Genomic DNA, 23593 nt, shown 5'->3' with positions numbered 1-23593 from the left:
TGGATGGTTAAAAAGAAGTCTAGTGCCCGCAGGCCCTGAGAAAGGTGGATAACTGTGATTTTTTTTCCTTTCACAGTATGCATTAGAAACAAAAGCCCGCTTGCTCGCTTGCTGGAACACAGGGGCCTTTTAAATTGAGCGTGCGCACTGCATGGGAAATAGCGGCCCTGGAGGATGTTAGACTTGCTCCCTCTCCAAGACAGCAGCAGCCTGCACCCGCCCCGTGTGTGCGGCCGGCCTCTGCCTCACCCGTCCCGGGCCCAGCCAAGGACCCAGGCGCTGCAGACAGGGAGGTGCTCACCCGCGGCTGGGGCCGGTTTCCCTCAGCTCTAGGCTGTTCTGTAGCTTATCGGCCCTCCCCGCCCCCCCCCTTGCGGGACATAGGTGGGCAGGAGCGTGGGTCTCTCTCGTCCCTCCCTGTTCCCACCCCTGGCCCTGGGGAATCTCAGGCAGGAGCTGGGGCGTCCACCCTGCAGCCAGGAGCCGCCCCGTCTGCCTCAGCTGTGGGAAGCTGGGGAGACCCCTTCCTGCCGCTGGGGCTGGAGACGCTCCACCAGGGCCCAGGTTGCCCCAGAGCCCCCCAGGAAGGGGAGCACGGCGGGGGGCTTGGACCACACTGCACCCCGTCCTGGGGTGAAACCAGTTCAGTTAGCCCAGAGACCCGCTTGTGGAGAGAGGGCAGGACCCCCCAAGGGTCACAGACCTCAGGAAGGCAGGCCATGGAGGCGGAGGCCTTGCCCCACTCCCCTGGCCACACAGGCAGGGCCTGGCCCCGGTGATGTCCCCCTCTGGTTCCCTCTCACCCCCGCCCCTCCGCCGCCCCGCCCCGCCCATGCCTCGTTGAGCGACCTCGGACTGAGCGCCTCTTAGCAATACAGGGGGGAGGTTCCCAGGGCCTGGACAGCCGGGCTCAGGAGGCCAGCAGTGGCCGGTGCTGGCGGCCCTTGGCCTGGGTTGGGAGCTCTCAGGCCGAGAGCCTTATTTACTTAGTGCAAAAACTGTAAAAGTGTACAGACTCTTCCCAGATTTTTATCTGAATTGCAAGTCTGACAATTTTTGTAAATGTTCTTGGTGTTTGACTGTAATGTAACTATTTCACCTAATGGTTGTACATAGTCCTTTAGTCCTGGTGCTGCCGAGGGCTGTCCGGGACCGCTGCTCTCCGACGGTTTTTATTTTATTTTTAATCTAGAGAACAGTGCTGGGCAGGAGGCAGAGGTTGGGGATTTGGGTGATGGGGTTTTTCCCTGCCCGTGGCATTTTACCTGTCGGCTGTGCAGCGTGCTCTCTGGGTGGTGGGGACGTGCGACCTGCCTGGAACCTGCAACCCTGAATGAGGAGGAGGGAAGGCAGTCCCTGCACGGGGAGACCCAGGCCCAGCCCTGCTGGAAAAGGCTCTCCCCTCACCTCTCCTGCCAACACAGGGAGGCCTGACATTTTGCTTAACTTTTATGTCTAGGGTGAAGGAAACTGCCAAACTTCCTATAAGTGGAGACTCTTTCCAACTGCCCAGAATGGGGGTGGGGAACCAGGGCCAGAGCTCCAGGCACCCCCCCCCACCCTGCAGAGCATCTGCCCCGGGGTACACCTCTCCCCCTCCCACCCCGGCCGTCTGCGGAAGGCAGACCATCCAGGGAAACGGCCCCTCTTTTCTACACACTCCCCCAAGCCGCCCCCAGCCCCCATTCCACCTCCCTGCCCCCCCTTTTGTAAGTATGTGAAAAGGAAAAAAATGCAAATGTTGGAGTCTTGGCTGGAGCGCCTCCCTCCAGTTATGACTCTAACTGTGTAATAATGTACAGAGAAAGTTGTTGGTGTTCTAAGACTGTGTGGCTGTGCAATTTCTGTACATTTGCAATTAGAAATATTAAAGATTTATTTAGCTATTTTAAGCCTGACTCGCCTCTCCCTTCACCTGTGTCTCAGGAGCTTTTCCAGGGGTGACTTGCATCATGGCCTGATACTGTTCTTTACCAGCACTCGGTTCACCCTGGTGGCAGCTGTGGTCAGGGGAGACCCTGTGTGATCTGGGATTGCCCCGTCCTCTTCCAGGCTGGGGTCTCTCCCTCCCCCTCGCTCTGACAAGCGTGGAATTTCTAGGCTCCCAGAGCTTGGCCCCTGCATTTCCCTACAGCAGACACCAGCTCCTGCCAGACTCTGCTTCCCCAGCCCCTGAAATCCTACTCCAGGAGGGAAGGAGGTGGTCCAGGGCCACCAGCAGATCATGGCTGAGCTAGACTTAAACCCAAGCCTCTGATACCTGAGAAGCCCCAACTCATGGCCCAGACCCACCTGCAAGGCTGAACCCCCAGGGCCTTTGTTGGGAACAAGCCAGCGCCTGAGCCCCTTCAGTTGCACCCTGCACAGGGGACAGGCGAGCACTGCAGGAAAAAACACAACAATCCATTTCAGACCGTGCCCTTGGGGGTTCCCATCTCCCCTCTCAGCAAGGCCTCCCTGCCCTATTCTCCACCGTGGGTCAGCCAAACCCGTACCTCTGCTCGGATCTCCCAGCCAGATGCTCTCCCTGCTCCGAGAGCCAGCCTCCTAGCCCACTGGGGAAAGACGGCGGCAGTGACCCTCTGACCCCACCCTGGCTCACCGCCAGCCAGGCGCCCCAGCTCTCACCTTGCTTCCTTCCCCAAAGCAGCCACAGGAGAGGAGGGGACCCCCATTCCTTCCCGAGGCAGCCCCTGGCCGCCCCTTGCTTTCATCACTCCTAACTCTTCAGGCCCTGCCCTCCTTCTCACAGCATTGAAAACACCAGGTCTCCACCTGCTCTTCACCTGCTCCAGGCTGGGTTTTCTACCCTTCAGACCACCTTTTTTTTTTCCCCCTTTTGCGGTACGCAGGCCTCTCACTGTTGTGGCCTCTCCCGTTGCGGAGCACAGGCTCCGGACGTGCAGACTCAGCGGCCATGGCTCACGGGCCCAGCCGCTCCGCGGCATATGGGGTCCTCCCGGACCGGGGCACGAACCCGTGTCTCCTGCATCGGCAGGCGGACTCTCAACCACTGCCCCACCAGGGAAGCCCCAGACAACCTTTTTTAAAGTGTACTTACTGCCTGCAGGGACTTGCCATCTCCGCCTCTGGCCTCCCGCCCTTTCCCCAGCCCTCTGTAGCCTGGCTTGCCTTTCACACCTCCACTGCCTCATTGCCAAGCCCGTGGGCCACCTCAGTGCTTCCGTACCACTGACCCGGGTTCCCAAACTGGTCCCTCTGGTCCCTCTGCTGAGGTGATGCCCTGTAAACATAGAATTCAAGGAAATAGCAATGAATGGAACAGAAAAATCATTTCATGTTGACAGGCATTTATAACGAAGGTACAAAAGCCATGAACTTCCATGTGTAGATTAAGGAACATCAAGTAGAAAGCAAAAACTGCTGGAAATGCAAAAGAACAAAATCAACAAAAATACAATTGCATCTGAGACTAACACCTCACCATTATTAGCTTAGGACAGATCAAGGAAGCAATAAGAACCCAGAGGTTTTTAATAATTAATAAGGTTTAATAAGCAGGGATACATCAAGCTCTTACCCTAGAGAGAACACACCTTCTTTTGCATGTACTTAGAACATCACCCAAAGCTGACTGCATGTATCGAGAAATGAAAACCTGAAAAATCTGGCCAAAGAAACAGGTTGGGCCACGCTCTGTACCTTGAAGCAATAAAACTAGAGATCACTAGAAGACGTTTACTTAGTTTTTCTTCTATCAGAAAGTTTAAAACATAAATATTACATCAGTAGGATTAGGTTTTTAAAAGAAAGAATCTTCCAATTAAACAAGGTATACTGATGACATGCATTTATCTCGTTTCCTTTTCAAGCACCACCGTACTGACAGGACTGAAAAGATGATCACTCATAAGGGCAGAATTAATGTGGGAGGAGATATCAGTATGTAAGAGAATTCGAAAAGCTTTGGCAGATGGAGGTTGATGAAAGAGCATTGACTAAATTAGCAGAGGGCAAGATGAACCAGAAGTGAGCTGATCAGACTTTGACCTAGTCAAACTTACAAGCTTTTGTACAGCAAAGGAAACCATAAACAAAATGAAAAGACAACCTATGGACTGGGAGAAAATATTTGCAAATGATGCAACTGGCAAGGGCTTAATTTCCAAAATATACAAACAGCCCATACAACTCAATACAATAAAACAACCCAATCGAAAAATGGGCAAAAGACCCGAATAGATATTTCTCCAAAGAAGACATACAAATGGCCAACAGGCACATGCAAAGATGCTCAACATCATTAATTATTAGAGAAATGAAAATCAAAACTATAATGAGGGACCCCCTCACACTGGTCAGAAGGGCCATCATGAATGGATAAAGATGTGGTACACACATGATCCAGCAATCCCACTACGGGGCATATACCCAGAGAAAACCATAATTCAAAAAGACACATGCATCCCAATGTTCATAGCAGCACTATATACAATAGCCAGGTCATGGAAGAAACCTAAATGCCCACTGACAGACAAATGGATAAAGAAGATGTGGTACATATATACAATGGAATATTACTCAGCCATGAAAAAGAATGAAATTGGGTCATTTGTTGAGACGTGGGTGGATCTAGAGACTGTCATACAGAGTGAAGTAGGTCAGAAAGAGAAAAACAAATATCATTTATTAACGCATGTATGTGGAACCTAGAAAAATGGTACAGATGAACTGGTTTGCAGGGCAGAAGTTGAGACACAGATGTAGAGAACAAACATGGACACCAAGGGGGGAAAGCCGTGGGGGTGTGGGGATGGTGGTGTGATGAATTGGGCAATTGGGATTGACATGTATACACTGATGTGTGTAAAATTGATGACTATTAAGAACCTGTTGTATAAAAAAATAAAATTAAAAAAATTTTAAAAAACTAAAAAAAAAAGATGTGGTACATATATACAATGGAATACTACTCAGCCATACCGAAGAATGAAATAATGCCATTTGCAGCAACTGTAAGGACCTAGAGATTATCATACTATGTGAAGTATGTCAGAGAGAGAAAGACAAATACCATATATCACTATTATGTGGAATCTAAAATATGACACAGAATGAACTTATCTACAAAACAGAAACAGACTCACAGAGAACAGACTTGTGGTTGCCAAGGGGGAGGGTGGGGTGGGAGAGGGATAGATTGGGAGTTTGGGGTAGGAATGCAAACTATTTTATACAGAATGGATAAACAACAAGGTCCTACTGTATAGCACAAGGAACTATATTCAATATCCTGTGATAAACCACAATGGAGCACTTTTCATGCCTAGCGCAGCCATGGCTTGTGGTCCCAAGAAGCACCTGAAGTGCATAGCAGCTCCAAAGCATTGGACGCTGGATAAACCAACTGGTGCGTTTGCTCCTCGTCCATCTACCGGTCCCCATGAGCTGAGGGAATGTCTCCCACTAATTATTTTCCTAAGGAACAGACTTAAGTATGCCCTAACAGGAGATGAACTAAAGAAGATCTTCATGCAGCATTTCATTTAAGATGGATGGCAAGGTCCGCACTGATAGAACCTACCCTGCTGGTTTTACGGACGTCATCAGCATTGACAAGACTGGAGAGAACTTTTGTCTGATCTGTGACACCAAAGATCGCTTTGCTGCTCATCATATTACACCTGATGAGGTGAAGTATAAGTTGAGAAAGATGCAAAATGAGCAAAATGACAAAGATCTTTGTGGGGACAAATGAATCCCTCATCTGGTGACCCATGATGCTCTCACCATTGGCTACACTGATCTCCTCGTCAAGGTGAATGACACCATTCAGATTGATTTGGAGACTGGCAAGATTACTGATTTCATCAGATTGGACACTGGTAACCTGTGCATGGTGACTGGAGGTGCTAACTGGGAAGAATTGGTGTGATCACCAACAGGGAGAGACATCCTGGTTCTTTTGATGTAGTTCATGTGAAAGATGCCAATGGCAACAGCTTTGCCACCTGGCTCTCCAACATTTTCGTTATTGGCAAAGGCAACAAACCGTGGATCTCTCTTCCCCATGGAAACGGTATCCTCCTTACCAGTGCTGAGGAGAGAGACGAGACTGGCGGCCAAACAGAGCCGTGGATAAAATGATCTCTAGGTGATATGATTGGAAGTCTTTGTGCTTAATTAAAGACAATACTGCATTAAAAAAAAACACACACACACACACAACGGAAAAGAATATGAAAAAGAATGTATATATATGTATATATACATGTATGTATGTATAACTGAATCACTTTGCTGTACAGTAGACATTAATACAAATTGTAAATCAAATGTAATTCAATAAAATAAATTAAAAAAAAGAAAATGGGAGTGAGAGGAAAAAAATCTAGGAGGGCACTAATCCCATCTTGGAGGCCCGACCCTTATGACTGCATCTAAACCTAATGATCTCCCATAGGTCCACCTCCAAATATGATCACACTAGGGGGTTAGAGGAGGATATCTAACATCCAACTATTGGGAATTCCTAAAGGAGGGAAAAGAAAAGGAAAGGGGAAAATGATCAAAGGAATCATAAAAGCATATTTTCCAGAGTTGAAGGAAGAACTCAAGTGTTCAGGATGAAAGAACCCAGCACAGTGGATGGAAAAAGAGCCCCTCCAGGGCACAGTGTCATAATTGCCAAACATACCAGAGCTGCGGATCCGTGCTGGCGTTAGCCAGGAGCCCAGGGGAAGGAGGCCGTGGCTGAGTACATGGGCCTAAGTGAGGAGATGGGGACCATGGCTCTGGAGAGCAGAGAGAGTCTGGTGTTCCTGAAAATTCCTGGTGGAGAGTCTCAGCGAGAGATCCTGGTAAGAAATGGTGAGGTTACATTGAGACTAATCAGCGTGATCATGTGCTGTTCTCTGGCTACAGTCAAGACTAGTTAATGCCCTACAGGGCTATAAAACCACAAGCAATGGGGGTGCCAAAAATCCACAAGTGAACATGTAATACACACGCTATGTACATACATACGTAGTGAATGGCAAGTCAAATAAAGATGTATTCCCCCTGGTGATAGAATAGTCCTGGGGTGGTCCTCTTAACAATATTCCAGTGGGACACTGGGATGACAAGTTGGGATGACAAGCTGGCCTACTTTTGCCTTAATTCCAAGTTTGGGTGATTTTTCTGGACACCCCTTGACAATGCAAAGCACAAAGCTTCAGTGACCTGGCAGCAATGTGAGTGACTACAGCAGGCCCACATCAGAGGACACTCAGACCCAGTGTTGAGAGACAACAGGGAGAGGTGGGGATTGGGGAGAACTGGAGAGCACACACCCTTTCTCCAGGTGTGGCTCCTCCTCGGCATCAGGGACCATTGCCCTGGATTTACATACCATCCATTCTCTGCTCACTGACTCCCACATTTTTATACCCAGCTCCACTGCTCCCTGAGCCCTTCACAGGGCCTGTGTCCACTTGGCATCAGGTTTGATATGACCCCAAAACCTGTTCCTCCCTTCATTTTCTAACCCAGCAAAATGGCTCTGCCATCCTCCCAGTTGCTCGAGCCAAGAGCCAAATGTGACTTCTTGATTCTTGTGCATTAAAAAGAATGGATAACAGCAAAGGAAATTGTAAACAAAATGAAAAGACAACCTATGAAATGGGAGAAAATATTTACAAACGATGCAACTGACAAGGGATTAATTTCCAAAATATACATACAAACACCTCATACAACTCAATAAAAAAAAAAAAAACCCAATCAAAAAATGGGCAAAAGACCTAAATAGGCATTTCTCCAAAGAAGACATACAGACAGCCAACAGACACATGAAAAGATGCTCAACATCACTAATTATTAGAGAAATGCAAATCAAAACTACGAGATATCACCTCATACTGGTCAGAATGGCTATCATCAAAAATGTCTACAGGGCTTCCCTAGTGGCACAGTGGTTGAGAATCTGCCTGCCAGTGCAGGGTCATGGGTTCGAGCCCTGGTTTGGGAAGATCCCACATGCCGCGGAGCAACTAGGCCCGTGAGCCACAACTACTGAGCCTGCGCGTCTGGAGCCTGTGCTCCGCAACAAGAGAGGCCGTGATAGTGAGAGGCCCGCACACCGCGTTGAAGAGTGGCCCCCGCTCGCCGCAACTAGAGAAAGCCCTCACACAGAAACGAAGACCCAACGCAGCCAAAAAAAAAGAAAAAAATGTCTACAAATAATAAATGCTGGAGAGGGTGTGGAGCAAAGGGAACCCTCCTACACTGTTGGTGGGAATGTAAATTGGTGCAGCCAGTATGGAGAACAGTATGGAGGTTCCTTAGAAAACTAAAAATAGAGTTACCACATGATCCAGTAATCCCACTCCTGGGCATATATACAGAAAAGGCAAAAATTCTAATTCGACAAGATACGTGCACCCAATGTCCATAGCAGTACTGTTTACAATAGCCAAGACATGGAAGCAACCTAAATGCCCATAAACAGATGAATGGTTAAAGAAGATGTGGTATATATACACAATGTACTATTACTCAGCCGTGAAAAACAATGAAATAATGCTATTTGCAGCAACGTGGATGGACCTAGAGATGATCATACTAAGTGAAGTAAGTCAGATAGAGAAAGACAAATATATGATATGATTTTTATGTGGCATCTAAGAAAATGATACAAATGAACTCATTTATAAAACAGAAATAGATTCACAGATACTGAAAACTAACTTATGGTTACCAAAGGGGAAAGGGCAGTGGGGGAGGGATAAATGAGGAGTTTGGGATCAGCAGATACACACGACTACATATAAAATAGATAACCGGGGCTTCCCTGGTGGCGCAGTGGTTGAGAGTCCGCCTGCCGATGCAGGGGACACGGGTTCGTGCCCCGGTCCGGGAAGATCCCACATGCCGCGGAGCAGCTGGGCCCGTGAGCCATGGCCGCTGAGCCTGTGCGTCTGGAGCCTGTGCTCCGCAACGGGAGAGGCCACAACAGTGAGAGGCCCAATTAGCTAAAAAAAATAATAATAATAATAAAAATAAAATAAAATAAAATAAAATAGATAACCAACAAGGACCTACTGTATAGCACAGGGAACTATATTCTATAACTTGTAATAATCTATAACGGAAAAGAATCTGAAAAAGAAATTATACAAATAAATGAATATTAATATATGTATATACATTTTATATGTATAACTGAATCACTTTGCTGTACACCTGAAACTAACACAACACTGTAAATCAACTATACTTCAACTACAAACATTTTTAAAAAACAAAAGATACATGCAGGGCTTCCCTGGTGGCGCAGTGGTTGGGGGTCCGCCTGCCGATGCAGGGGACACGGGTTCGTGCCCCAGTCCGGGAAGATCCCACATGCCGCGGAGCGGCTGGGCCTGCGAGCCATGGCTGCTGGGCCTGCGAGCCATGGCTGCTGGGCCTGCGCGTCCAGAGCCCGTGCTCCGCAACGGGAGAGGCCACAGCAGTGAGAGGCCCGCGTACCGCAAAAAAAAAAAAAAAAAAGATACATGCATCCCAATGTTCATAGCATCACTATGGACAAAAACCAAGACATGGGAGCCACCTAAGTGTCCATCAACAGATGAATGGATAAAGATGATACATATATATATATATATATATATTTACTGTATAGCATAGGCAACTGTCTTGAATATCTTGTAATAACCAATGATGGAAAAGAATCTGAAAAAGAATTTATACATATTATATATATACACACATACATATAACTGAATCACTTTCTGTACACCTAAAATTAACAGTATTGTAAATCAATTATAGTTCAATTTAAAAAATCATATTGAGAAAGGATGGATAGATTTGGAATGATGTTCCTCATATATTATGTATGAAAGGCAAGCAGTAGATTGGTATACCCATTCCTTTAAAGAAAATTAAATAAATTACATCACACATAAGTTACATAGAAGAACTATGTGGAAGCAAACATATATTATTAATAGTAACTTCCTCAAAGGAATGGTGCTCAGCAAGGTGGAAGGGAGGACTTGCACGTTCTACTTTATATTCCTGTTATTGTTTGAATATTTTACGACCAGTTTTTATTTTTTGTTTTGATATGGAGCCATTTAAGAATAAATAAAACATATCCATATAATAAAACACTACACAGCCATTACATTGTAGAAGAATAATAAATGACATTGAAAGATGTTTATAATACATTAGGTGTAAAAGCTGATAACAGAATCATATGTCCAGAAGGATTCTAGCTTAGTTTTTAAAAAATCTATTTGCAAAAAGAGGTCTGGATTAGGAGATAGTAGTGGATGTAAGAGCCAGAGCTGGGGCATAAGGGAGACCTGGGTTTCAGCCTTAATGGCTGTTGATTTGCCTATGATCTTAGGTAAATTGGGAAAGTCCTCTCAGTCTCAGTTTCCTTAACTGTAAAGTAGGGATAACAGTACCTACACTATAGAGAGGTATTCTGTAAGGATTTGCTGAAATAATGCTTGTCACCCCTAAACTTAGCACTGTTACTGACACATAAGAGATAAATGCTACCTGCTCTGGGAGAAATAATGATTATTCTAATAAAATCTTCAACTAATAATTATTAGGGATATATACCAAGGTGTTAACAAAACACTGACCTGGAGATAATAAATGGCTTTTTATTCCCCCCTCCCATCTTTGCTTAATCATTATTTTCTAAGTTTCTTTTTTCTGACCATACTTTTGCTTTTGTAATAAAAACATATTTGAAAAATAGAATATCTCAAGCCAATAGCCAACATTATCCTTAAGAGTAAAACATAACAGACATTACCAATGAGGTAAGAAATGACTTAGATGCAGGACTCTGCTGCGTTTCAAGGCAAAAAGGCAGGCAAGAAACTAACTAAACTATTCAGAAAGAGAAGACAAAAGTTCGGGTCATCTTCTTAGAATTTCCCTGGGAATCAACCAAAAAATGCTCCTGGTTCAGTAAAGTGGCTGAATGCACAATAAATATACAAAATTGAAACTGCTTTCCCAGACACCAGTCGGTAGCTATTAACAGAGTGGGCCTGTGGGTAGCAAGAGAGGCAGGTGGACAGGAGACCTCAAATCTGGATAACCTGGTGAGGTTGTACACACAGTGTGGATGGTGACCAGCCCCCCGGCCAGGGAAAGAGCCAGTCTCCAGAACATACCCCACAGTGCACCCAAGCCTCGATCATATTCTCAGGAACAGTATAATTAGACTGCACTGTTACTGAATTTGTATTAAAACAGTCGTGTATTCAACATAAATGTTTAACATTTACTGTTATTTTTGTGACTTATGCCACAGCCCTTTACTCCTAAATACTGCAGTGAATATTTACTAAGATTAGAGATATTCTCGTACATAATCACAGTATAGTTACCCACCTCAATTTAACACTGTTACAGACTTTTCTCTCATCTAATATTCACATTCCAACATTCTCAGCAGAGCCAGTAATGTCCCTTTATACTATTTTTTCCCTCCAGCACGGGATCCAGTCTGGGGTCAGAGATTGCATTCGGCTGTCATGTCTCTTTAGCCTCGTTTAATCTGGAACATTTCTATGACTGTTCTTTACCTTTTTTTTTTTTTTTGTGGTACGCGGGCCTCTCACCGCTGTGGCCTCTCCCGTTGTGGAGCACAGGCTCTGGACGCGCAGGATCAGTGGCCATGGCTCACGGGCCCAGCTGCTCTGCGGCATGTGGGATCTTCCCGGACTGAGGCACGAACCCGTGTCCCCTGCATTGGCAGGCGGACTGTCAACCACTGCGCCACCAGGGGGGCCCTGTTCTTTATCTTTTATGACATTGACATTGGAAGAATACGACCAACCATTCCTCCCCCAACCCCCACCCGCTCTTTTAAATAAAAATAGAATTTTGCATTTGTCTGATGTTTCCTTGTGACTAGTTTCTAGTTATTTGTTCTTGGCCAAAATACTGCAGAGAGCATATATTGAGTCCTTCTTAGACTAATATATCTGGAGGCACATGACACCTGTCTATCCCTCCCTGGTGATGTTAATTTTGATCACCTGATCAGGGTGTGGTCCAATTTCTCCACTGTATAATTACTGGGTTTTCTTTGTTTTTCATTTTTTGGTCTTGCTTGCAAATAATATGCAGTCTGTGGGGAGACAGTCTGACATCATACAAATATCCTGATCATTGCCAAAACATCCCCCTAGATTTAGCAACTCTTAATGATTCTTGAGTGATCCAGTCTTTACTAGGATGGTTGCAAAGAATGGCTTTCCAATTCTAGCATTTCTTCTACTACATTGGTTGACTCAGAATTTTACTGTAGCAAAGGTCCTCCATTCTTCCTATGTATTTGCTTATCTGTTATCAGTGTGGGCTCATAAATGTCTGTTTTTATGGACTTATAATTCATTACTCTACTTGACTGTTTTGGTGCTCAAACACTCCCAGATTTGGCCACTGGGAGCCCCTCCAAGCCAGTGCCCGTGTCCTGTGACACACCCTCGATATGGTTTTTGAACATTCCCTTACTTTCTAGCCTCACAAGATGTCCCAGGCTCATCATATACCTACCCTGCCCCAGCTCTGGGATTAGTCATTTCTCTGAGGAACTCTGGGGACTGGAATTACAGACCAAGAGCTGGGAGCTGCTAGAATATCCTTCCTTCTTGACCTTTTCAGCAGACAGAGCTAGGAAATAAATGTACTGTGTGTGTGTATACAAATATACATTCAAACACATATACATGTGCACGTATATCTACACATTTTAGAAATCATGAGTTTGCATCTATATCTCCAAATCCATGGAATCTGAAGTTTAACAAGTGTTCTGAGTGACGCCTGCGATCAGAGGAGGGGGAGGGGGAGCTGCTCCCGGACCCCTGCCGCCAGTGGGAGGGGGTGCGGGCACAGCCTGTGTGGAGGAACGGACAAACATGCCAACCTGGAGGGCAAATCCCAGGGAGATTCCGTCCTGGACTGTCGTCTCCACTCCAGTGAGTCTTGCTTTGCTCTCCACATTACACCAAGCCTTAGTGTACCAGTCTGCAGAAGTCTCTCTGTAGGTCCTGAATGATGCTGAAGTAACTCAAATGATGCTTCTTCAATAAATGGGAGTGCGCTGCTAAGAAAAAGGAGGGACTTTGAAAAGAAAAACTTGGGATTAAAGCATATCATTGCTAAGAGCGAAAAACAGAACACGTGTGCTTAGAAGTCAAAGTCGTGGTCCATGCTAGACCTTCGGCTTGAAGAATTATCTAAGAGTATTGCAAAAGAGAAATAATTGGAAATCTGGAGAATTAAACAATCATACTAGCAGAAAAGCAGGCAAAGGATATGAAATGGCAAGTCACAAAGAAGGAATACAAATGGACAGTAAATAGGGGAGAATATGCCCACTCGAACTAGTAATTCAAGAAAAGCAAATGAGTACAACAATGAAAATATTTTTTTGGTCTAACAGTGTTTAGGTAATAGAAACAAAAAAGGAATCAACCTAAGTAGAGAAAAATATATAAAATATATTGAGAAAATATAAGTGCTGTGATTCTGCTGCATCAGGTATCACATCAGATTGTCAAGGTGAATTTGTTTTCTGTTATTAGGCTGTAGGATTCAAGTTTATTCAACTTTGTACACTTAGCACCTAACATGGTGCTTGGCACAAAGTAGGTTCATAAAAGGAAAGGTCATATTTCTTGACCATAGAGCAATAAAAGTAGGAATTAATCACAAAAGTTTATCTGCCGCTTGGAAATTCAAAATGCACGTAGAAGCGTGTGTGCAAATGTGTATGTGTGTGTGTGTGTGTGTATAGGTGTGAGAGCCAGGGACACTAGGTGTGATGGGTGTGGCGTGGGTCCGTGTGGGTAGGTATAGCCTACACGTTGGGATGGGATGTGTTTGTTTGAGCGTGGTTCTGTCCAGGTGGTCTGTATATATCAGTGTGCGTATGTGTTGGGCTGCACCCCACAGGCCTGCAAGCCTTGCAGTTGTCCAGCCTCAGGACCAAAGAAAGAGCCTGGAAACAGCCACAGAGACATCAGTGGCTTACTGGACAGGGGATCTTACATGTCCAAAACAAAGGGTCCTGGAGCAACACCCCATGGTGTACAGCAGATGGCAGGCACGACATGGCCGCCATCTCGGCTACTCAGGGGAGAAGGCGGCTGCCATTTACAGGGGAATTGATGTCAGGTTGGCTCATCAGTCACCAGGGAAACCAGCGGCTGGGGCCCGCCCTTCACCGCCCCTCACCGCCCCTCTGGTTAATGACCATCACCATCACGAGGGCAGATGTTTTCCTTTAAGAAACTAGCAGGTGGAGCCGTTCTGGCCTAAGGACTACAACAATGACTAGTTGGGGAAGGGGTTAAAGATGCTCAGGTGAGAGCGTGTAGGAGAAGCAGGGCCTGGTCGAGCAGGGGAGGGACAGAGAGCAAGAGAGCCGCCATCTTGAGTGGCCTGACCACACACTCCCCCGCTACATCCCCTGAGCGACCCTTACCATCTGGGTCACCCCTCTTCCACAATATCCCTGGGGTCAGGTATGTAGAGTGGCACTGCAACCAGATACCACACGTGCGATACAGACAGCAGCACCTAACGAGTATCAAGGGTAAGACAGGCACTTATCCAGTCAATTTTTCATGGGAGTCCAGAGCAGGACGACAATGGCATCTCGCTGGAGACCCAACAGTCAGACTCCTTTCACAGTGAGGCAGCCCTTGTTGCCCAGTCCATAACCAGATGCCTTCCACCCAGACTAGGGACCTAAGATGTTTAACAGGCATGATACAGGGGAGATCGCGGCCACCGAGCAGAATACCAGCGGTGACAGCAGGCTGGGCTAGCCCCACCCCCACCCGCGGTTATCGTCCTGGCCTGCAGTGTTGTGCCACGGAACAAGCACATAGCAATCGAGCGCAGGGCTAATACAATGCTGCTTTCTCCAGCAGGCAAAATCTATGCTACTCCCCACCGGGCGGGGAACCCAAATCACCAGGGACTTACCTGCCAGCCCCAGGGCCATCTTATAATGTGCTCCCCGGGGGTAGATCGGATGGCAAGGGCAAAAGTGACTTATTGTCCTGGCCCATAGCTGTCGACGGCCCTTTGGTGGTCAAGAGCCGTACATGGATGGGGACTAGTCGGCTAACACAGCGTAGGCACTGGGACGATGGCTCCTGGGATGCTCAGTGATAGTTCCGGGCCTTGAGTTAGCCTCCTGATGCACAGCTGAGGGCAGGTTCCCACCCCTATGGTTAACTGGCCCAGCAGCCTTTCAGTTAGACTGGCGGCACCGGGGCTGTAGGGCGGGTGAAAATGGCAGCATGTGGCATTCTTCGCGGCCCATTCCTCAACTTCAGGGTGGGTCCCTTGGTCACTAGTGATATGCATAAGGGTCCCATATGTCACACACAGCTGTTCTAGACCCCCAGTGGTGGGTTTTTGCGTTGCTCCACGACGTGGGTAGACCTTTTGTAATGTCTTCCCCCTGTTACGACACACCGTAGGCTGCATGTAGCTCTGGCCCCTCCCGCAGCTGGGACCAGAAGCCCCAGGGTACTCTAGTATTTTGCCATTACCACAGGCCTCAACCACTCCTTTCCGGGTAACTGGCCACAAGCCTGTCTCTGAGTTAATATCCCTAAAGCCTGTGTCTTTAGCTGTTTAGGGGTGGAGGGTGTGGGTATCTCGTCTTACCCAACCAGAGAACGCCTAAGTATTTGATAGCTATGCCAGGTCTGTACATTTCGTCTGTACTCGCCAGCCTTCCCCGTGCAGTCAGATGAGCCAGGAGCACGGGGCTGCTACTTTTAAACTGGAGAGTGAGGTTAACAGAACACCACCAGTAGCGTGGAAGATAAAGACATCTCTCACAGTGGTCAGCTGTCACAGGGCCCCAAGGGCTAGCAGACGGCCCCTGCACCCCGCCCCTCCCCGATCACCCCACAGTTTGTGGTTCCCCGTCCTTACCTTCCAACATCTTGGCGTTCACAGGAGTTTCCTCGGCTTCCTCGGCTTCCTGGCTGACAGCAGTTGGGCTGCACCCTGCAGGCCTGCGAGTCTTGTAGTTGTCCAGCCATGAGACCGAAGAAAGAGCCTGGAAACAGCCAGAGACATCGATGGTTAATCGGATGAAGTGTCTTACATGTTCGAACCAGAGGATTCTGGAGCAACAGCCCACCGTGGGCAGCAGGCAGGACGTGGCAGCCATCTTGGCTACTTGAGGGAGCAGGAGGCTGCTGTTTATAGCTCAATTGATTGACGTCAGGTTGGCTCATCAGTCACCAGGGAAACCAGAGGCTGGGGCCCGCCCCTCATGCATTTCGGGTTAACGACCATCTAGCCTAAGGACTAGAACAATCTCTAGCTGGGGAAGGGGGTGATGATGCTCGTGTGACAGGGTGTAGGAGAAGCAGGGCCTGGTCGAGCAGGGGACCTACAGAGCAAGAGAGCCTCCATCTTGAGTGTCCTAACCATATAGTGATGTGTCCCAGTTTAGTTTGTACAGAGCAATGGTCAGGGTGCGTGACACATGCCTAAGGCCCGTGGGGTCCCAGGCTCAGGCCCGTGGGGTCCCAGGAGGTAGGGCAGAGGCAGATGCCTTGTGCCGTGGCCAGGCTGTGGGAGTCAGTGGCTGAGTCCCTGGCTGGCCTGTCCATAGGTCCTGCTGCAGCTGTGGCCAAGGGCCAGGGGACACAGGGGCGGGGGTGGGGGAGCAGGGAGACACAGGATGGGGGCTGGGTGGGGCTGCGGTGGTGGGGGCAGGAGGACAGCACAATGCCTCCAGACCATCACTCTGCAAGCAGCACTCAAAGTCAGCCCCCAGCACTGGTCCCTGCCCCGCTGCAGTCTCCCTTCCAGGTCATCCCCTCTTCCTTTCAAGCTATAGACAGGGAGTGAGTTCAAGGTCCTCCCGCTCCCACTGGAGGTTTGGGGAAATAGTCCTGGCAAGAGGAGGGGGGCAACGTGTTCACTATGGGAAATGGGCAGCACAATTGCATTCTAATAAATCAGTGCAGATTTCCGAGCAGCACGGCATCTCTCGGGCTCCGCGGGCCGTGGAATTCAATATGATATGCTTCAGCCTGTCAGCTAATGGGCTGCTGCTGGAGGTCACGTGATCCAACCTTCCCGGGGACGTTAAACGATGCTGAATCGGCGCAGTGTGTGTCCCTGCCTGTGGGCGTGTCGGGAAATGACAAGTTAGGAAAACAGGTCTCTGTGAGCAAGGTGGGAGGGGGCAGGGTTTTCAGGGCTGCCCCGTGCCGGGGTTGTCGCCAGCTCTCCCAGGTGACACACTGCTCCACGACAGAGAGCATGAGTTTCCCCACCTGTTAAATCCATTATTTGATTACTATTCCCTCTCTCACCTGTCATTCATTCCCAGAACGTTCCACCTACTATGTACTGAGTTGTGGGCCAGGTGCTGCCAGGGCTGCCCATGGGATGGACAAGTCCCTGCCCTCCTGGAGGGAGGGGAGAGGGCATTAAATAACCGCCATGAACGTGTAACCAATTCACTTTGTTACAAAGCAGAAACGAACACACCATTGTAAGCAATTATACTCCAATAAAGATGTAAAAAAATAAATAAATAAAAATAACCGCCATGAGAAGCGCCATCAATTCTCACGGCCCTTTATCACCGGGGCCGCCGCCAGCTTCCTGTTGCCGGGATCCCTGCACACCATCCCACTCCGCGGTCCACCCTCCAATCCTAAGCTCAGGTATCTGTCAAGCCGCAGCCCCGATCACAGTGTCCTCTGAACGCTCTCCAGTGGCAAGGAGGACGTCCTCAGGGTGGCCTGCGCTGCCCGCAGGGCTGGCCGTCTGCCAGCCTCCTCTGCCCCACGCCGTCCTCGTTCTCTGGGCCGGATCTGCGCGCAGGGCCTCTCTCCTCTCTGCTCTTAGTTAAACCCCGTCCGTCTCACAGCATCAGGTGGGCAGGGCCATGTCTGGGTTTGCTCGCCTCCCCGCCTCCCCAGGGTTGGCGCGGTGCTGACAGGAAAGGGGGAGAGGGGTGAGCCAGCTGAGCAGGCCTTAGCCAGGTCACAGGGTCCCTGGCAGGGCTGGCAGAGGTACAGACCCCCCCAGGGCACAGGGCACGGGAATCCAGAGGGGCCACAGGAGTCAGGCAGGGAAGTGCAGCTGTGAGGATCATTACCTGACTCACGTGTTTAAAGGTCCCCAGGATGCAGGCAAAGGACTGATGGTGGACGAGCAGTGGAGGTGGGTGGCGGGCGCGCCGGTGGGACGGCGTGGGGCTGGGGAGCCGTGGGTACCTTCCCCACTGGGGGAGGGATGGAGGGCTGGCCCAGATGGGGGCTGCCAGCGAGGGTTCAGGGTTTAGGAGGAAGGAGCTGCTTTAGAGCCTACATCCCACTGGCCCCTACAGACCGAGAAGGGTCCCTGGGCCCCTGCTCCCCTGTGCGAGCCCCAAGGCAACGGTGTTTGTGCGCACTGAGTCCTCTTGCAATGCCCCCCACCCCGGGGAACTTAGGGGAGGGAGAATAGCCTGCTCCCTGAAGGGCTTTCATTTATAATCTGGAAAGAGCCATAGACCTACTAAATAAAACGGCCTCGGTACAGACTTGCAGGGTCTACTATAATTACCCGGGAAGAGCCAGTCTGCTGCTTTTTTTCTAATTTGCATTTTTCAAAGTGTTTAATGGAGATTTATTAAAAAAAACAGCCTATCGGGTAAATGCACAACTTTACATTAGGCTGAGAAGGCTGAGGGGATACTGGGTCTTCACCCCTCACTCCTCACGTCCACTGGCTTCAGCAGTCAGAAGGCCACCTTCACAGACTAGCAGATACAGAGACTAAACTAGTGGTTACCAGTGGGTGGGTGGTGGGGAGGGGAGGGGGCGGGGGCAATACAGGGGGAGGGAATTAAGAGGTACAAACTATGATGTATAAAATAACCTCCAAGGATATAGTCTACAACACAGGGAATATAGCCAATATCTTACAATAACTATAAATGAGTATAACCTTTAAAAATTGCAGATCGCTATGTCATACACCTGTAACTTATATATCAGTGATATTGTACATCAACTATACTGCCTCAGTTTGAAAAGTTTTTTAAAAATAAAAGAAGGGGGCTTCCCTGGTGGCGCAGTGGTTGAGAGTCCGCCTGCTGATGCAGGGGATGCGGGTTCGTGCCCCGGTCCGGGAAGATCCCGCATGCCGCGGAGCGGCTGGGCCCGTGAGCCATGGCCGCTGAGCCTGCGCGTCCGGAGCCTGTGCTCTGCAACGGGAGAGGCCACAACAGTGAGAGGCCCGCGTACCACAAAAAAAAAAAATAAATAAAAAAAAATAAAAGAAGGCTGCCTTCACTCATTCCCTCATTTATTCATTCCACACACATTTCCCGAGCACCTCCTCTGACTGGGGAATGGGATCCAGGAGTGAATGCACACAGCCCTTCCCTAGAGAGAGAATCACCTTGCAGTGGGTTAAAGGGACATACAAAGGCTGGGGCGGGGGACCCAAGCCAGCCTGTGAAAGTGGGGTCAGCTTTGCAGAGGAGGAAGCTTACCAGGCCACAGGGGAGGGAATGCATCTGGGGCAGAGGGAAGAGCCTGGACGAAGCCCTGGAGGAATGGAAGAGACGGGGCTTTGAGGAATGGTCGAAAGTGTGCTGAGTCCTGAGCTAAGGTTCACCGGAGAAAGAGGCAGCCTCTCGGCGGGCTGCCCCGCCGCCCACCTCCAGGGGATGCCCCCAAGGTCCTTCCCTGGGTGTCACTGCCCCCTGCACAGTGCACAACCCTCACGGCTGCATGTGGTGGGTCTTTTGTTGGGGCTGGGAGAAGGCTGGGCCCCAAATGGGCAGGTCCCCCAAACCAAGTGGGGAGTTTGAGCTGGATCCAGGTGGCAGGAAGCCGTTTTGTGTCTTTCGGGAGGAGGGTGACACGATCAGAGTGGCATTTTGGAAAGACCACTCTGGCAGCCTGTGGAGAATTTGTTGAGGTAGAGAGACAGTTGGCTGCCAAAAAATGGTCCGTATAGAACACGTATTTTGCAAAAAGATATGACAAAAGTCTAATTCTTTTCATCTGCAAAGTGATGCTGCAAATCAACAAGAAAAAGACCAGTCGAAACATGGGCAAAGAACACGAGCAGCCAGTTTGTAGGAAAGGAAATACTCATGACTTTGAAACACAGAAGAAAGCTTCTCAACCTCATTTGTAAGAGAAACAAATTAAATCTGTAATGAGATGCTGTCATGTTTTTTTCACCAACCAACTGGCAAAGGTTAGCGTTTTGATAACAAGCCTCGTTGGGGAGGATGGGGGATCTGGCCCTCTCACACACTGTTGGTGGGACTGAAAATTGGTGTGGCCTCTTGGGAGGGCAATTTGGCAATATTGATTGCAATTTAAAATGCATATACCCTTTGTGACCTAGTAATTCGACCTATAGGATGTACTCATACGTGTGCATAAAGATGCGTGTACAAGAACAATCCCTGCAGCACTTTATGTAGTAACAGAAAACTGGAAACAAACTAAATGCATCAATTGGGGGCCATGTAAGTAAACAAAAATATTCTAAGTCATTATAGTGCATCGCATAATGGCATGACAATGGTGCCATTAAAAATCTGAGGCCAGGGCTTTCCTGGTGGCGCAGTGGTTTAAAGTCCGCCTGTTGATGCAGGGGACACGGGTTCGTGCCCTGGTCCGGGAAGATCCCACATGCCGCAGAGCAGCTGGGCCTGTGAGCCATGGCTGCTGAGCCTGCGCGTCTGGAGCCTGTGCTCTGCAATGGGAGAGGCCACAACAGTGAGAGGCCCGCGTACCGCAAAAAAAAAAAAAAAAATCTGAGGCCAGCTGACATGTACATATCATGCAACAACCTCCCAGAAACAGTGTTAAGTGAAAAGTAGAGTGCCGGTTAGTGGATACACACATACGTAAGAATTCACGTATGTGTACAGACTGTCTTTGAAAGGAACACACAAAACCCAGAAAACTATGGCTGCCTCTGGGGACAGACTGGAGAATTGAAGCACAGGGGTGAAAGGGAGATTACTTGTCACTGTACATCTTTTTGTGCTGTTTTTATTTGTTTTAGTCATTATATATATGTATTAATATCATATGGGCATTTATATATGTGTGTATCTCCACTGCATATTTTTTAAAAATTATTGCAGCCACTATAGAGAACATTATGGAGGTTCCTTAAAAAACTAAAAATAGAGTTACCATATGATCAAACAATCCTAACTCTTGGGCATATATTGGGAGAAAACTCTAATTTGAAAAGTTGCATGCATCCCAATGTTCATAGCAGCACTATTTCCAATAGTCAAGACATAGGAGCAACCTAAATGTCCATCGACAGATGAATGGATAAAGAAGATGTGGTACATATATACAATGGAATATTACTCGGCCATAAAAAAGAATGGAATAATGCCATTTGCAGCAACATGGATGGACCTAGAGATTATCATACTAAGTGAAGTAAGTCAGACACAGAAAGACAAATATCACTTATATGTGGAATCTAAAAAAATGGTACAAATGAACTTATTTTCAAAACAGAAATAGACTCACAGACAGAAAACAAACTTATGGTTACCAAAGGGGAAAAGGTGGGGGGAAGGGATAAATTAGGAGTTTGGGATTAACAGATACACACGACAATCTATAAAATAAACAAGGACCTACTGTAGAGCACAGGGAACTATATTCTATATCTTATAATAACCTGTAATGAAAAAGAATTTGAAAAAGAATAGATATATGTGTGTATATGTGTGTGTGTGTGTGTGTGTGTATAACTGAATCACTTTGCTGTGCACCTGAAACTAACACAACATTAAAAAAAAGAAAAAGAAAAAAATTACAGCAACCACATGAAGCCCAGGTGGCTGAGTGTCATTCCCATGCAGCGGAGGCTCATTTTACCATGTCCTCGGGGAATGAATTTCCATGAACGTGAATTTTCTAGATACATTATAAGAATCAAAACTCTTTAAAAGCTTTTTTTCAATAAAGGAAACCCCTGTAAAACGTATAATATCCTTCCATATTTTATCAAGTAAAGAGTGTGGAATGTGCGCGAACGTTTCCTGACTAGGAAGCAAAGGGCGCTTTGCCCCTGCACTCAGGGCCCCCGTCGGCCGTAAGGGGCTCCTGTCCCTCCCCAGTCTGTCAGGTGCCACTTGACACACAGCATGTGAGCTCAGAGAAAGGGCTGAAACAAGAGCGTCATTTCTGGACCGGGAGCCTGGGTCGGGGCAGACGTTCCGGATGTCGTGACGCTGGTGGCTCCCACAGGGGTGGCTGGAGTCCTGGGACGTTTTGACCTTGCAGTAATAGGGGCAGCTGCTTCCCTCTCCCTGCTGTCCACCGCAGAGTCTCTCTGGTGGCCTGTGGGCTGCCGGAGGGCAGGCTACTGCGGCCTTAGGCAAGGTAAGAAGCTTCTCCAGACCTAAGTTTCCCCAGCTGTGAAAGGGGAGTGATATCACCCAATGGCCAGGGTGACTCTGGGGCCTAGGACAAAGCTCGTCCTCCACACATGGACACCGTTTTCACCACTGGCCACCCTTGCCCACACTGCCTGGCACACTCCTGTCCCAGTTATGGGAACCTGGCCTCCTAGGTTCCCCCCCACCGCCATCACTTTGTTGCCCAGCCGAGCAATTCCCAAGGCCTCCTGTTCTGTAAACCTAGCTGGGTTGGGGTGCCTTCCAGGAAGCAGAGACCGGCGAGGCCTTTTTTATTACACGCCAGGGCTTTTCAGAGAAGTGTTTGCTGATGTGGTGCAACTCAAGGTCTCCCCAGAGCCTCCCACTTCCACATGTTCTCAGCTGCCTCTGTTGGCGGGTCTCACCCGCCCTTCCAAGGGGGGCCCATCGCGGCAGCACAGAGGAGAACCGTCTGGAGTGAGGTCCCGTCTCCACGAGGCCGGGATTCCAAATTGGCTTTGGCATTTCTAAGTCAAGTCACTTCATCTCAGTTTTGAACCTCAGTTTCCTCATCTGTAAAATGGGGAGATAGTAAGAGTATCCATTTCCCGAGCATGCTTCTCAGGCTAAATGAACTAACACATGTAATGTGCCTGGCACGGTCTGGCCGATGTATGTGCTCAGGGAATGTGAATGAGGAATGTGGTTACATTCCCCCACCTGTGTTGTGACATGGCTTCCACCAGCTACCAGAGGAGCCCTGATGCCATTCGATTCCCCGCATGGCGTGGCCAGACCACCTGTCTCTAAGCCTGAAGACGCCAGCGCCTTGGGCTGTGTACTCTGTTCCAGCCTGGGAAGGGCACACACTCTGTCTGGGCTCCTCATTTATTCTCCAGTCCTGGCCCCGATCCTCCTCAAGGGGAAACTTCAGTGACCTGCTTTGGACTGGGCTTTCCAGGGGATGGGAAGGCTCCCCAAGGAGCTTGGAGCTGAGCTACAGCCAAGCCACAGAGCCTAGGACTGGAATTCTTAGTGGGAAGATACAAGATATTCCCAGAATCCCCTGACTCTGGAGTCTTAGGAAACCCATGTGCCCCCCATCACATTGTGCTTCTCAAGTGGAGACTATGTAGTGGGGGTGAGATGCTCTGTGCAGCTGTAAGATAAACACAGTCACTTTCT

At 48.5% G+C, this 23593-nt stretch overlaps 1 pseudogene across 1 annotated transcript; it reads left to right on the top strand.

Annotated features, from left to right (window-relative positions):
* The first annotated feature begins 5298 nt into the window (after window positions 1-5298).
* On the top strand, window positions 5299-6103 carry LOC307054494 (small ribosomal subunit protein eS4-like; annotated as a pseudogene). The gene has a single exon. The product of its transcript is annotated as a small ribosomal subunit protein eS4-like (transcript).
* Window positions 6104-23593: the final 17490 nt, after the last annotated feature.

This window comes from Hyperoodon ampullatus, assembly GCF_949752795.1.
Source record: "Hyperoodon ampullatus genome assembly, chromosome: 6".
Lineage (NCBI taxonomy): Eukaryota > Metazoa > Chordata > Mammalia > Artiodactyla > Ziphiidae > Hyperoodon > Hyperoodon ampullatus.
The sequence above is the reverse complement of the archived record's forward strand: the minus strand, read 5'-3'. Positions and strand labels throughout refer to the sequence as shown.